At 33.7% G+C, this 14,617-nt stretch overlaps 3 non-coding genes across 3 annotated transcripts; all 3 read right to left on the bottom strand.

Annotated features, from left to right (window-relative positions):
* Positions 1-2,229: 2,229 nt before the first annotated feature.
* On the bottom strand, positions 2,230-2,301 carry TRNAW-CCA (transfer RNA tryptophan (anticodon CCA)). Its single transcript has one exon. It is a non-coding gene; the product is annotated as a tRNA-Trp (tRNA).
* A 265-nt stretch (positions 2,302-2,566) lies between these two features.
* Positions 2,567-2,638, bottom strand: TRNAT-CGU (transfer RNA threonine (anticodon CGU)). Its single transcript has one exon. It is a non-coding gene; the product is annotated as a tRNA-Thr (tRNA).
* Positions 2,639-2,717: 79 nt separating this feature from the next.
* On the bottom strand, positions 2,718-2,791 carry TRNAN-GUU (transfer RNA asparagine (anticodon GUU)). The gene has a single exon. It is a non-coding gene; the product is annotated as a tRNA-Asn (tRNA).
* Between the last annotated feature and the right edge of the window lie 11,826 nt (positions 2,792-14,617).

The raw sequence follows: 14,617 nt of genomic DNA, 5'->3' as shown, positions 1-14,617 counted from the left end.
CTAAAATAAAATCCATGTGGCCTTCTAAACTAGAACTAGAAACTTTAACAGTAAATTTCACAATTTTTTTTATATTGTGAAAGATTTGAATCCAACGTCATCTAGACTTCTACCACATAAACTTTCTCATTGAACCAAATGTGTTTTGTCTTAAATATCACAATTGAGGGTCTAAGAATTAATCAACGAAAATGTTTAAAATAAAAATCTTTTTATCAAAGGCACTCTCTATGTTGGATGACTCTGCTAAATTATTGTTGTAGTCTAGAGTGCAATCACCGAGTTTTGTCACTGAATGCAGATTTGGAGGATCAGGAGAAAATGGATTGGTTAAGAAAGCTTTCAAAACTTTCAAACAGATGCAATTGGCCATGTTCTTTACAACCGTATATGAGTTTTGAAATTTTGCAGGCATAATCATTGTCCAGTATTGAAAGTTTGCAGGCCTATACATTTAAAACAAGAGATCTTTCCTTGTTATTATATTTAAATTATTCTATATAATGTGTCATTTTCTAAAACAAAGCTTATTTTTAATGAATTTATATAAAAACAATTAATCAAGGCTAACTATTCTAATAGGATATCATTTTATTTCTTTAATTCAATTTTGGTGAAGGAAATTAAATATTCCTAGCTATAATCCAATTTAGCAAATATATTTCACAATCAAAGCATCGATTTTAATCAAACAACTAAACCTTTCCATCTAACTAGGCAAAGAAGAAAATTCGCAAAACAAACTTTGGTTAGTCTTCAATTGAAATCAAACATGCATTCACATTAAACTACATGCGTTTGTGAAATTCCATCACACCATTCGCTTTTGGACGGCTAGGTGACCCTTTCCTAGGCCCTATTCTCATCTCCACACTTGTTGCACACTCACCAATTACCGAGAATTACATGAGTACCATGAGTCCACAAATTGATAATCATAAACTAAACTTGCATTTAACCAAACATCTATCAATTAAGAAATCCATAATCATATTCAATAATTTTCATAAAAAGTCAATAGTCAATATTATGATTATTTCTCTAATATCCCTAATCATGCTTAAGTATCAATAATTATTACATTTGACGAAATTCAGGCTATGATATCTAGGTGGGCGAAATTGTCATCTTTGAGACATATCCGCTCCTTTCTTGCTTTGAATGTGCTCTAATTTTATTTTTTACCATGATAAAAATGAATTTAAAATCATCATATTTATATAGATTTTCAAAAATTCAAGCCTATATAATTTTCTCTGAAGCTAAAACGTTTCTTTAAATCCTTTCTCCGCTACCTCTTCTATAAAAACTGCTATCTTGTTGACCATCCCTTGAACTTTTATATAGTTTCTTCCATGTGGGTCTTAAATTTGTAATCTTCTATATCATATCACTTTCAACAGTTGACACTTGCTTTCTTGCGACATCATTCTCAATGTTATTTCCTGTGAAACTTATTTTTTCTATATAGATTTACATGTGGTTACAAACACGGAACGAAGAAGTCCAACAAAATCAATCATTCAAAAGAAAGTGAAATAAGAGATCTTTTTTTAATTGCATGTTATAGCCTATAGCCTACTCCTAAGATGTCATTAATACAATGATTGTATCCATGGCTACCCTTGATCCATATATGATCCAAGCTATCTATTTGAAGTAGGATTCATTTACAGCAATACAATTAAAATGATTTCAAGATCATCAAAAGATGAATGTATCCTTAAAAAGTTCATTCAAAATTATACACATGAGAAACCCTAATCTAAAACATTATTCTAAATAGTGCCCATATTTGGGTATAAAAAGAGACATTAGATGGGTGCAGTTGAAGAAAGGAGTTTTTTGAGTTAGAGAGGTATAATTTATTGAAAATAATTGTATTTTAGAATTTCAGTCAATTTTGTGGACGTAAGTGCTTGTGGCTCGTCGCACGTTCCAAGTGTTGACGAGTTATGTAGCATGTGGCTTCTGTTCGTTTCTGTGTTTTGTTTGCAGCAATGATACACTTGTTAAAAAGCAAACATTGTCAATTGGGGATGTAGCTCAGATGGTAGAGCGCTCGCTTAGCATGCGAGAGGTACGGGGATCGATACCCCGCATCTCGAAGTCAGATTTTCGTTGATATTTCCTTTCGTTTTGTTATCCAAATAATTTTCATTCATTTTCGTTTCGTTTTTTTATCAAAATAATAAAATATAAATTTTCAAAATCTATGGAAATCAAAATTGAACCTGACGTGAATCGAACACGCAACCTTCTGATCTGGAGTCAGACGCGCTACCATTGCGCCACAGATCCTGCTGTTGGGAAATAAATTTCTTTTATCAAATAGGTGATGGTGAATTCGCCATGGCACAAACGAACTTAAAAATAAATTGAATCTTTGATATGATTGTCTCATCTCCGACGATGATAAAGGGAGGTGAGCCACCAGCGAGGATCGAAAATAGCAAAAATGGTCAACCATTAATGATAATGAGTTGATTTTAGCGAAAATGTTCCAACCATTAACGAGTTGAATTTAACCTTTCAAATGACGCAGAGAAGTGTATACGGAATATTAAGCCCCCAGCGAGGATCGAACTCGCGACCTTTCGCTTACGAAGCGAACGCACTACCACTATGCTATGGAGGCCAACGGTTTTTCTGCTTTGTAGATATTTATTCTCTCTCTTTACAGAAAAGAGTACTGCGAGATAAATTATAATCTTTTACGCTAGAAGGAGGGCTTGAACCTCCGACCTTGTGGTTAACAGCCACACGCTCTAACCAACTGAGCTATTCCAGCTGTTGTAAAGCGACTGGTAATTATTGATTGCTTTACTAAAATGGGATTACGTTATTTATTAGGTAATCCATTGTCAAAGCTTTAAAGTTTTAAAATTTTGGAATACCTAGAAATAGAAACCGAAACATCTTGTAGAGGGTGATGAGACTTAAAATATTTAACGGATTGTCTTGAAGTTGAAGTAATGAGGAAGTATAACATGTTTCTTTTATTTTTATGGTTTCAAATGTACACTTAAAAATAAACTAGTACATGTACTAAAATAAAGTCCAATGGGTAGGATGATAGTAAAATATAATTTCTAAAAGGTATCCAAGGTCTAAATTTCCAACTCACACAAGTATTGGGTATATTCGATTATGCGTGCTTAATGAAACCTTTATTTCCAATGACCTTTCATTGAAAGAGTTATTCAAAAAAGCTTCTACAAAGGTCAATTTTTTTTGGCATCCTAACCTTTGGATCCTAGGATACCATTGGAATTTTTGTTCTCAATGTATGTATGAGTCTCTTGAAGCTCAAAATTGTCAGAAGCAACAAAGAAAAAGGAGGTGTCTATTTCAAGTGACAACTATTTGCACAGGGTTCATGCAGGAGAGAATTTGTTCGGGAAAGGTTTGTATATAATTATCATTGGATATCTTGTTGCAAGTTTATGTGAGATGTTAAATCTTGGATGCATCATAAGATTTGATACTTATGTAGTCAATGATATGTTCTAGCATAAAAATGTCCTAAATTTTTAAAGAAGATGAGAGTTTCCTTTTAGGAATTTTTCCAATTGAAGACTCTCTTGGGTAGTATAAACTAAGAAGACATTAGGGATCATGGAGGAAAATGTATGGTACATCAATTGGGCAACCTTAGTCATGACAAAGTTGGTGATGGAGTTTTAGAATTGGGGAGAAAAATTATTTAAATTTATAACTAAAGATTATGGAATAATTATTTCATTAAATTATTTAAATTTTATATTGAAAGTTTTACACAATAAAAATGATTCTTAATAAATTTTTAATCTATTTTTATAATAAAACAACAACTATATTGTCTTTAAATTTATCAACATCTTTAACCCTAAAAAAATGTAAGAAATTCGATGATATCCTAAAGACCATATAATATCAAAAGTCACACCACATATTGCATTGTTAATCATTTTCTATTTCCTTACTTTAATCAATTGTCACACACTTTGAACTTCATTATAATTTATGTAGACATGTCGGGAGTTCAAATCAGATACAAGAAGATATTTTAATTCCTGATAGCCAGACAAATTTGATTATTTTAATCCTTGACACTCTCTCCTTTTGCTGGAGCTATGTGTGGAAGAGAGGATAATGGACGCGGTGGATGCAAAGCTTGGGGGAGAATATAATGGTGGAGAGATGGAGAGAGTGCTTAAGTTGAGAATTTTGTATTCTCATCCTCAACCAAAGTGCAGGCCTAACATGAAATAGGTGTTACAAATATTGGAAGCAGAAGCTCCAATTCCACTTGTTCATATTGCAGCTGTAAATAAGAGGGACTATATTCAAGGAACTCTTTGGTGTCAAGTATTCAGTGATAGTGCAGGTTTCGGTCCTTCACTACTTGATAATAAGTTGTAAGTTGGCGTATTAGACACCATAATGTATTTTGATCATATTTATTAATTAATTTTTTAAAAAAGAATATGATATTTTTATTTTATTTTCAATTGATTAATAAATATTGTAAAATGTACATTTTGATGTTTAGATAGATGTCATTTTAGATTAAAATGTATTACAATTTTTGAGTTTTTTAGTACAACTTGAAAGATATATGTTGGTTTTTAAAAATATATTTTTTAATCGATAAGTGTAGTTTTAATGGGACCACCCACGATTATATTATAATTGAAAAATTTACATAAGCTCCTTAAAGTAGGGTATGAGGCCATAAGTAGCCATGTTGGTGGCCCATCCAATCTTTTTACCCTAGAAACAAAATTGTATTTTGCTACCCTGAATGTTGCTATCAAAATGGGTTGTACATATCTTCTATGTTATATCACTCAAAGCCAAGACAACAAGTAAAAGAGCAACAACTTTGGTATAAAAGTGGGTAATATTTCCATCAAAAGACAATGAGTATAACATTGAAACATGATAGTAGGTAGAAGTTTTTCACATTAGTGATGATATTTCACTGTATCTTCAAGAGGTCAACGAGAATATTTTTCAAAGAATAGAACAATATAGGTTCAAGTGATAGTTATAATAGTTAGTTCTTATTAGATCAAGAAAGAATAGTCATGTGAAAAAGACAATGGAATAATAAGTTAAAGAAAAAGTTTCAACAATGTGTCCTAAATAGCAAGTGTGACAGTCTTAGGATAGTCATTAGAGCAATATCAAACATTCAAAATGATAAGGGAATAAAAGGACTTTATAACTATTTTGTGCGAAGAGCTATGCATAAAATAGGCACAAATATTTACTTGAAAGTAGTTTAGATGTTATAGTATGACATTATTTTTGAAAGAATTCATGACTGTTTTGTGTAAAAAAATTGTGAATATGTACCACACAAGGAAATGACAAGTGAAATCCATAATGGCAATCTTGAAGAAATCATGCACAAGGCAATGAAAAAGAGGTAAGATGAAAGAGTGAATAGATGCCATAAAAGATTATCCTTGTGAAGAGCTAAAAAGAGAGGAGATTTTGGACATAAAGTAAGTCATGGTTCATGTAACCACATGAGCAAAGTCATTTAAGGGTAGATCTAAATTTTAAAGTCATGGTCACTTTGACAATGAATAAGGATGCGAGTCAAAGAAATAGAAATAAAGATAGTTGTGAAGAAGAGTGAGAGACAATGTACAAGTTTGTATTGAGTTAAACAAATTACTCATTATCGTGTGCAGGCACCAAAGACTAGTTTCATTACTATTGCAAATTCAACATAGTAATTATGAAGGAATAGAAAATAATTTGTTCACTTCAATATATTTTAAGCATGTTGATTGTTAACAAAGAGCTTGATGTCCATGCAAATGTTAAGACAAGGTGTTAAGAACTACAAGGATTGTGGTAGAAGCAGTCATCTATGGAACTTCAATAAATGCAAAAATGGGGGAAAGAAAAATATGATGAGGATGAAAGGTCAACTAGTTAAGACAAAAGGAGGTCAGTGGATCTAAAGATGAGAATGTGAGAATCACAGTGACAAGCCATACAATACCTTTGTAGGATAATATTGAAAAGAAAGCAGTGATAAAAGGAGAGTATTGAGTTTGTGAACTCATTATCAATAAGGCAATGAAGTCAACACAGTGGAGAGAACATGATAATGAAAATTATGTTTAATCATGGAAAGGACAATGACAAGGTACGACAAGGTACAATCATGGAATAAGGTAGCTAACAGTCATAATGGCTATCATAAACAAAGAAAAGACAATTCCAAGTTTAAAAGAATTAATGTTGCATCTGCATTTCTAGGATAATGGCATCAAGGGACAATACTCTAAGGGTAGTTAAGAATCACATGAGAAAAAGCATGATGAGTAGGACCAAGTGAATGAAAATGAAGTTGAATAAGATGTAGTGGTCTACAAGTGACAATCACATTAGTTCAAGGGGTAGTCACAACTATTAAATGATAATCATGTAACATATAGGAAAACAATGTGGAAAGTGGAGTCATCATGTCAATCAAATGTGTTCGGTTAGTACATACCATATAGGGAAAAGTGGCAAGAGCCTTAAATTAAATGAAGGTGGAATATTTAGGAATAAATTCATACATGGGCATTGTTGGCATTATACACTCAGATGAGAATGGTAGATGTTGTCATTGATGGCAACAAAGTGGCAACAAGGTTCAGCAAGGTATCACAGGTTCAACCAGCAACAGACTTCACCTATCGGCACCGACAGATACAACAAGGTTTATTCACACCGGCATCCAGTTTACACTAGCAACATATCATACCGGCATCCAAAGCCGACTTGGCAATAATATTGTTTATGTAATGTAAATTGTAATTGTATGGCCGCCATGATGTATTGTAAAGACTCATATATGTATGAGATCTTGTAGGTCATTTGGTTAGTAGAAGTAGGTAATGAAATGTGTGTATGTAGGTGATATATGTGATAAGATAGGGATATGATACTGAATAATTGTATATGCACTTTGATGTGTTTATCTTGAGAGCAAATAAGAAGCAGAGAAGAGCGAAGACTATTTAGTGTAAGTAGAATCATTTATCGGCAAGGTTTTTTTCTGAGGTATCAGACAGAGCTTAAACCGGTACTGAATCCAACATTGCAGATGCTATTTTGAAGTAGTACATTGTTATTGGATTTAACCATCCTATTGTGTAGTCAGTGGGACTCCATTCTTGTTGTTGAGAAGTGAGTTCTAGGTAGTTGGCCTTCCTGCATGTGCAGATCCCTATTGTACTAAGTAGTATTTATTCATATTGGCCAGTGAGTAAATATTGTGGGTCACAAATCCCACCGAGGTTTTTCCCTCACCGGGTTTCCTTGCCAAAATATTTGTGTTATGGTGTGCATTGATGCTGATTCTTTTGTTTCTCTTTACTGCATTATTATTTGCTTACTGGTATATTAATTTCAATTACAATATTGCAAATAAGTTTAAATCTTTCATCTACCGGTCAGACACTGATTAACCCCCCCTCTCATTGTCTTTGGGATTAACCAAGTATCTAACAACTGGTATCAGAGCCTAGTCCTCTATTTGCAGAAGCCTAACAACTTGAGGAGGATTCTAAAACCGCTACCGATGGAAAGTTTGAGACAACAGTTGGAAGTAGCTCTTGAAGATTTTGATGCAGAAAAATTAAAGAATATCAAACTGGAAGAAGAACTCAGATCTGCTCAGGAATTCATCAAAGCACTTCAAGAAAACCTGGTCATAGCACATATAAAATAATTACATGTGCAACTGCAAAAACAAGATGATGATGAAAAATAAACTCTCAAAGATATTGTAGAGAAACTGAGACAAGAGAACAATAATATGAAGAATGAGATGCAATATTTAACCATGAGACTATGTAAGGATATTGAAGATAGAAAGAAGAATGTGGAAGATTTGGTTAGACAACTTAATGAAAGATCATATGAATCTCTAAGGCTTAGTTATGAAAATGATATGCTTAAAACAGAGTTGATTCAGATGAAACATGACAAAGAGGAACTTATGAGACAATTTAGCACTTTGGAAGGTGAGCTAGTCGCTGCAAATGAATACAAGGACAAATTCAAAAAGAGCTCAGAAAAGCTTGATGATATGCTGAAAAGTCAAAAACCTGATGGAGAAACAGTTGGACTTGGATTTGAACATGGAGAAAGTTTTGGAACTGCAAACAATCATGATCACAACAAAATGGTAAGGCAACCCAATGCTTATCAATTCAATGGCAAATATTTTAATTGAAACAAATTTGGTCATAGAGAAAATCAATGCAGATTTAGGAATAATCATAATACAAACTTATCCACCGGTCAATGTTCCAAATGCAACAAACATGGTCATAACCCAAACAATTGTAGAATGAATGTAAAATGCTATGCTTGTGGTAGATTTGGACATCTATCTAATCAATGCAGAACTCAAACTGGGCAAGGTTATGGAAAAGCTATTCAAAGAAACAATGTAACCTGTTATGCATGTAACAAGATTGGGCATATTGCAAGATTTTGCAAAAGCAATAATGTACCAACAAACAACAGAGGATCTAATGACAAAGGCAAGGAAAAAGTGAATGAAATCAAGCAAGAATTCTCTAAATAATGGTTCAAGAAGAGAGATCAGAGAAATGATGAATCTGGTTCTGCATCGGTAGAACAGAGCATTCCTGCATCGACAGGAGATTCTTCATCTAACTAAGGAATAATCCTTAGGGGTAAGGCAACTAATTGAATATCATGCATTTTACCCTTAGATGGTGGTAAGAAGTCATAATTCTTCTTTACCGGCACATATGTTGAGTTTTCACTTAATCGACGAAGCATTTAATGTGGTTGTTAAGTTAACTTTTTGGTTATAAGGCATTAAAATCTCTCATTTTGACTTACCAAGCATTCAAGTATTCAAAGAGCGCAAAATTTGAGCACTGACATTCAAGAAGCGAAGCAACAAATATTTTCAAGGCATCCAAAGTTTTCACTTAAAAGACAAACAAGGTGTAGTCAAACTGGAACACAAGATTGTGGAAGATTTAGGGTTCGTTGACATCCTTCACGTGCCTGAATTTTTAGATGAGATTGTCCATTATGTTCTTAGCAGAATTCACGGTGAATTTTTATGGCTAGACTTAGTTTCCAAAATCACTAAGGAATCAATTAGGGTTGTTACTGGTTTACCTTCTACCGACACTAGGCCTGAGAAGAAAAAGAAAATTCCAAACAAAGAGGTTATGAACTCAACCGGCGCTACATTAGATAATAGATCACTCAGGGTCAGGGATATAACTGATAACAATGTCAAATATGCAAGTATGGTTATTGGATATAAGGTTTCACATACTAATAGGCTGAATTTTGTTTCTAGTTTATGCATTCATAGTGATTATGAGATGATAATGAACAATGCTCAAATTGACATTTGTGAGTGGTTGAAAGATGAACTATTAGAAAATTTGGATAAGATCAAAGGTGATAAGAAGGGAACTTTCAAATTTGGGAATTTGATTGTATGTTTAATGCTATATTTCTTGAATAAGATTCCCGGTATAGGCCACAAAGACTTTGCCTATGATATTTCTGTTGGAAAATAGATTAAGGAGGCAATTATTGGCATGGGCTTAGATGGTGACAAGTGGGTAAAAGAATACTTCAAGGACTTTCAAGCTAAAATGAAGAAAATGGAAAGAATCCCTCAGAATATTGTTGATATATATGACAAACATATATTCTTTGTTATTAAGAGAGATGAAGTATGGATGGAGACAGTTAGACCTAGAACTGTCTGGGTAACTGAGATGGGTTATAAAGTGATTCAAACATTTTGGAATCATGAGGATGAAAGGTCAAGTAGTTAAGACAAAAGGAGGTTAGTGGATCTAAAGGTGAGAATGTTAGAATCACAGTGACAAGCCATACAATACCTTTGTAGGATAATATTGAAAAGAAAGAAGTGATAAAAGGAGAGTATTGAGTTTGTGAACTCATTATCAATAAGGCAATGAAGTCAACATAGTGGAGAGAAAATGACAATGAAAATTAGGTGTAATCATGGATAGGACAATGACAAGGTATGATAAAGTACAATCATGGAATAAGGTAGCTAACAACCATAATGGCTATCATAAACAAAGAAAATACAATTCCAAGTTTAAAAGAATTAATGTTGCATCTGCATTTCTAGGATAATGGCATCAAGGGACAATACTCTAAGGGTAGTTAAGAATCACATGAGAAAAAGCATGATGAGTAGGACCAAGTGAATGAAAATGAAGTTGAATAAGATGTAGTGGTCTACAAGTGACAATCACATTAGTTCAAGGGGTAGTCACAACTATTAAATGATAATCATGTAACATATAGGACAACAATGTGGAAAGTGGAGTCATCATGTCGATCAAATGTGTTCGGTTAGTACATAGCATTTAGGGAAAAGTGGCAAGAGCCTTAAATTAAATGAAGGTGGAATGTTTAGGAATAAATTCATACATGGGCATAATAAATATATAATCAAGATGAATGAATCTAATTATGCATATATGGATAAAGTAGGGGATAAAAGCATGTGAATGAATGCAAAGGTAGGTGTAATAAATAGATAATGTACAAGAATATGAGTTAAAACATACATGACAAAATGAAATGTGTGTGAGCATGTGTAATTGGAGACAAAAAATGGATCGAGAAATGAGCCAAACTTTGTAAAAGATTTGAGTGTTTATTGAAGACCATTCTCAAGAAAAAGAAAAGTGTGTGAGAGCATATGTAAATGGAGATGGAGAATGGACTGGGGAATGAGACAAACTTTTTGGAAAAGATTGAGTGTTTCTTGAAGACCATTCTCAACAACTCAAGCACAATGGAGGAATCTAGCTTAATCATACTAGTGTTTCTTGAAGATCATTCTCAAGAAGAAGAAAAATGTGTGTGACCATGTGTAAATCGAGATGGGGAATGGATTGAGGAATGAGCCAAACTTTGGAAAATATTGAGTGTTTCTTGAAGACCATTCTCAAGAAGAATAAAAATGTGTGTCAACATGTATGAATGGAAATGGAGAATGGATTGGGGAATGAGCAAAACTTTTGGAAAATTTTAAGTGTTTTTTGAATGAGCATAATGGAGGAATCAATATTAATCAATATGGTAGGGAAGACTTTGATCTAGTCCCCTTGAAATTTTACAATTTAGCAACTTCTTCTCCTTTTATATGATTAGTGACAAGATTTGTGACTAGAATCATTGTGTAGCTCTAGAAGATGTGAGTGAGATTAGTATTGAAGAGAGCTCATGTATCTATGAGGTTCCCATATCCATTTCTTTATGCCACAACCTCATGCTCCTACCAATGAGAAATGCAATAGATGTAACTCTAAATGGTAAATAATTTCAAAAGAAAATGAAGATTAAATGAAAGACAAAGACTAACAAGGCTATATTAAGCCTTGATATAATCGTAGTTGTGCTCCATCTCTCTTAGGTGTCATGATACTTAGTAAGCGATCGATTTAATCATAGCCTTAGTAAGTAAATATTTTTAATTAAATATATTTATTGTTATTCAAATTCTCCTTAGGATGGTCTATATTAGTTCTTAGTCCCTAGAGTCTGACCGCATTCAAACATATGCATACACCATCCTAGTTAATTATTGACAAACCGATCACTTGGTCACTTCCACATTCTTTTATTTTACGCTAAGTCATAAGGAGTGGCAACACGTAGGTGTACATACTGAACCATGACAAGTTGCTCATGAAATTATTTTACAAATTATGTATAGTGAAGGGTGCAAATACTTAAATGATGTGTAATAAAAAATCAATTTTTTTTGTTAAGTTATTTTTGGGCATGACATTTGGTATCAAGGCACAACTCTCAACATAGAGAACATTGAAAATCATTTGGGTCAATATTTATTATGTGTGTTGGAAATATTTTTAATAAACCAAACTATTATACCCAAAAATACATCTATTTTTAAAAATAATTTTTCAAGTTATTTATTGTTCATTCATTTGTATACTTACGTGCTTATTTTCATATAAGGTAGGAATTTGTCCACTTTGAGACAAGTATACAACCATATGAGATAGGAATTTTTCCACATGGGGCAAGAGTTCATATATGCATTTGAGATATGCATCTAACCAAATGGGGTAAGCATCTATCCATAAAGAATACACATATGATCTTGTCAAAGATTTAGACTCATCAAGACCATCTAGGTCATGATTCACTCTATAAAGACTTATTGTCCCCTATTGAGAGTGGTAGAGTGCACCAAGGTCATATTATTTAAGAGCATATAATATAAAATAAAGTCTTGAAACCCACCTCAAAATTTGGCGCGAAGCACCTGGGAATCAAGCAATCCATTCATTAGATTCTTTCGAGTTTATCAAGAATATATATTATTTTATAATTTATCTTAGAGAATTTACTTTTCCTCCCCTTAATTGAATGATTGATTTTTTTTATTAATATAGTTTCATTAACTTTATTGGACACTCTGTAATCACTATCCCTAAACATCGTCATACTAGGAACATCCTTCATTCAGTAGACTACCTACATACACCTCTTCCACATGTGATCGAAGTATAATATATGTACTTATATTTTCTAAGATAGATTTGGTGTAAAATATTATGTGGGTGTGAAAGCTTGTCTAAGGACCCTTTTCTCTAGAAACAATTCTTTTATGACTACTACCCACAAAGGGAACCATTTAAAGTAATTGATCATCATGACCATCACTTGATTCTTATTTCCATACAATGCCTAGTCTTATAAAATAATGTCGCCCTTGAACCAAGTAACATATGTTTTATAAAATGTTTCCAATGGGGTCAAGGAATTTTTTGGGGCTAGAATACTTTTGAAAGAAATCAATGGCACTTTCATTACTTTCATTCCCAAAACCCAAGGTGCAGACTCTATGGACAAGTTTAGACCAATCAATTTATGCAACTCTTTTTATAAGATTATTTCCAAGGTTCTTACCACTAGAATTCTAACTGTCCTTCCTTCTTTGATTAATCATCAGCAAAATGGTTTTGTCCCTGGAAGACAAATTCTCGACTTCATTATAACTGTCCATGAGAATATTCATTTTCTTGTTAGGGATAAGAAGCAGGGTCTCATCCTTAAGCTTGATCTCTCCAAGGCCTATGACCAGGTTGACTAGCCTTTTCTTGTGAAGGCTCTTATGGCTTATGGTTTTTCCACCAAATGTGTTGACCTCTTCAGCCAACTTATTACCTTAGCCTCTTTTGTTGTTCTTGTTAATGGTTCCCCTTCCCCCTTCTTCCAAGCTTCTAGAGGACTAAGGCAAGGGGATCCCATTTCCCCTATCCTCTTCATCATTATGGTAGAATGTTTTGGTAGGTCCATGGAAAATATGGTTATGCAAGACTCTTTCAAGGGACTCCAACCTTCTTCTGCTAACCTTATTTGCTCCCATCAATAGTTTGTGGATGATACTATTATCATGGGGGAATCAAGTATCTCTGAAGCTAGAACCCTAAAGAATACTCTTTGTAAGTTTGCCTCAGCTTCTAGTCAGCTCATTAATTGGGTCAAAAGAAAAGTTTTTTTCATCAATACTCCAGAGAGAAGACAACAGAGAATCAACAAAATTCTGGAATGTAGGATTGCTGATCTTCCTACGACCTATCTTGGCCTCCCCATGGGCATTGCACCTCTTGATCCTTTTTGGAGCTCACTTGTGGATAAATTTCATAAAAAACTAGCTGGTTGGAAAGGAGCCCTTTTAAGTCAGGCTTGAAAGCTTCAACTTCTAAAGGCTTCTCTTCAAAGTATATCGATCTATTCCCTAAGCCTTTTCAGAATTCGAGTTATGTATGCTAATGCAATTGAGAAAATTCAAAGAAAATTCCTATGGTCAGGGGTTGAGGATAAGAAAATAATGTCTCTTGTGGCTTGGGATCAGGTATGCAGACTGAAAAGTAAAGGAGGTCTGGGCTTGAGAAGAATCTGGACCTTAAATGAAGCTCTATTGTCCAAGTAGGGCTAGAGAATGTTCCACTCAGATACTGAATGGTGTAAAATCTGGTGCAATAAGTACTCTCTTCTGTCCTCTTCTCTTTCTTCTTTTATCAATTTGGATATCAGTATTAATGGGTCCCATATATGGAATCACGCCTCTAAGTGCAGAGAAAGCATTGCTAAAGGAGTTATATGGAAAGTAGGAAATGGTAGGAAAGTTAAATTCTGGGAAGACCCCTGGCTTTTTGATAAACCTTTGATTGATATCCCTGAATGGGCCCCTTATGCTCCCTCCTGTATTAGAATTTTTGGCCCTTTAGTTGAAGGGTATTGGACTAGCAATAAATGGCAGAACATTGAAAGTATCCACCCAAGCCTCATTAAGCTCAAGATCCACCTATCTTTGGTCTGGTTGAACAAAGAGGAAGACTCCCTCATTTGGAAATATGAACCCAAAGGTATCATTTCTGTATCTTCAACGTATGGTGTTGTCTCCTCCACCCCTCTTGATAATCCTTTCTGGTCCAAAGCTTGGATTAAGGGTCTGACCCCCAAAATCAACTTCTTCTATTGGAATATTTTTCAAAATAAAATCTTGACCCTAGGTAACCTCAAGGGTAGAGGT

The sequence above is a fragment of the Cryptomeria japonica genome, chromosome 6, assembly GCF_030272615.1.
Source record: "Cryptomeria japonica chromosome 6, Sugi_1.0, whole genome shotgun sequence".
In the NCBI taxonomy this organism is placed as follows: Eukaryota; Viridiplantae; Streptophyta; class Pinopsida; order Cupressales; family Cupressaceae; genus Cryptomeria; species Cryptomeria japonica.
This window is presented reverse-complemented; position numbering and strand designations above follow the sequence as displayed.